The sequence below is a fragment of the Palaemon carinicauda genome, chromosome 12 (assembly GCF_036898095.1).
Source record: "Palaemon carinicauda isolate YSFRI2023 chromosome 12, ASM3689809v2, whole genome shotgun sequence".
Taxonomy (NCBI): domain Eukaryota; kingdom Metazoa; phylum Arthropoda; class Malacostraca; order Decapoda; family Palaemonidae; genus Palaemon; species Palaemon carinicauda.
Window position 1 is genome coordinate 97,357,253 of NC_090736.1, and position 2,500 is coordinate 97,359,752.

Genomic DNA, 2,500 nt, shown 5'->3' on the forward strand with positions numbered 1-2,500 from the left:
CTCCTGTCTAAATATTCTATCCATTCATTTATGGCTTTTCTTTTAACTTTACCATCCATACTGAAATACTCTGCCTTGCAATTTTCATTAATTTCAACAATCAATACCTGTATTTGTCTCCTCCTTAGTATCGTAAATAACGATATCATGGGTTTTTCCTTTTGACTGCATGTCCCAAAACCTCACTACCACTTGACTAATATATGATTAGTGTTTGCTGTAAAGGGAGGTGGCATTTGAAATTTTATAAAAAATTCTGTGAATAGTTTCTCTGGAATAAAATAGCCATCTTCTTAGCGCTTTAAGGAAGGATTCAGCAAACGTGAAAGATGTGCATAGCATATGCTGTAATGTTTTAAACAACTGCTAATAAGATTCATTTAATAGCGAAACCTAAAAACGGAATGGTTTCCAAAAACTATGTTGATTTTGATATAATTATGATGATGATGATGATGAGGAGGAGGAGGAGGAGGATGATGATATATAAAAAATCCAAACAGTGAAAAAAATTACCGGAGATTCTTTCATATTAAATTGAAAAAAAATTGCATTATTATCATTTTATCAGATCGATATTGTTTAGTTTTCATCTTTCTCAATGGATATAGTACATAAAAAGAGATATAAATATCAAAACAACAGTTCTAGAAAAAAGGGAAAGGGTCTTCTCCAATAAATGATTAACATGTACTTGAAGCTAAGAGGATCTAAGTCATCATTTGATTTAATGCCGTAAAATGTGATGTGAACGTGTGACTGATGATTATAGTAATTATAATAACACTACAAAGAGTTTAGCACCGTCAACGTTACGAAATATTCTGGTCGAAGAATGATAATGAGAACGATCTTAAGCGAAAAGGAATTATTACCCAAACCTAACAATTCCTTAATGTTTTTTTGTTTTTTGTTTTTATGATAATAAATCTTTTCCCAGAGCAGGAGATGTCCCTAGATAAATAAAAATTTCGCATGTCTCATCTACATTATTGATTCTACCAGCAGTAAAGCCCCCAGACTGATAATGGCTTCATACACCTACCTTAATTAACGGTCATGGAGGCTCCCAATACACATTGCGCCTTTCACTATTTTTCCATACGTTGCTCTACCTGAATATTCGGCCTTTTTTCTTATTTTTTTTTCGTACAATTTAATAACAACTTTTTGTTCTCCACCTCATTTATTGTATTTTGATTAAAATTTTCAAGTCTTCAGACCTGTTTGAATATTATTCCTTCTCTTCCCGGTCTTCCACACGGAACAGGAAACCGAGGAAGATAAAATTTATTCCAGTTCAATAGGTGATATGAACGCGACCAAAAGTCTTCTGAGGCAACTATTGGGATTATTGGTTGAGAGAAGGAAAAACCGTTTAGTCATATAGATTCCATTTTGTTTAAGGGCCATATTTAATGCAAACAAACACATACACACACACGCATGCACACACACACGCACACACACACACATATATATATATATATACATATGAATATATATATATATATATATATATATATATATATATATATATATATATATATATATATATATATATATATATATACATGAATATATATATATATATATATATATATATATATATATATATATATATATATATATATATATATATGCATACATGATATATATATATATATATATATATATATATATATATATATATATATATATATATATATATATACATATGCATACATGAATATATATATATATATATATATATATATATATGCATACAGGAATATATATATATATATATATATATATATATATATATATATATATATATACATGAAGGAATTATGTAGTTTTCATGGGTGACTTAAATGCTAGAGTGGGCGCTGGAGAGGTAGAAGGTGTCATTGGAAAGTATGGCGTACCAGGTGAAAATGGGAGTGGTGAGAGACTGGTAGATACGTGTGTTGAACAAGAGATGGTAATAAGTGCTAGCTTTTTTAAAAAGAAAGATAAAAATAAGTATACATGGGTAAGAGTGGCAAATGGAAGAGTAGTAGAAAGGGCATTAATGGATTATGTGTTGATAACTAAAAGAATGTTTGGAAGATGGAAAGACGTGCACGTGTTTAGGGGTATGGCTAATGGTATGTCTGATCATTTTTTGGTGGAAGGAAAATTAGTTGTAGCAAAGAGTGGGGGAATAGAGTAGGTGGATGTAAAAGGGAGCTAGTGAGGGTTGAAGAGCTAATAAAACCGGGGGTAAAAAGTAAACATCAGGAAAGGTTGAAAATGGCATATGACGAGGTGAGAGTAAGAGAAACTGGTAATTTAGAGGAGGAGTGGAAGTTAGCAAAAGAAAATTTTGTTGGGATTGCAAGTGATGTATGTGGCAAGAAGGTTGTTGGAGGCTGCATGAGGAAGGGCAGTGAATGGTGGAATGAAGGAGGGAAGGTAAAAGTGGAAAAGAAAAAGAGGGCTTTTGAAGAATGGCTGCAGAGTAATAGTATAGAGA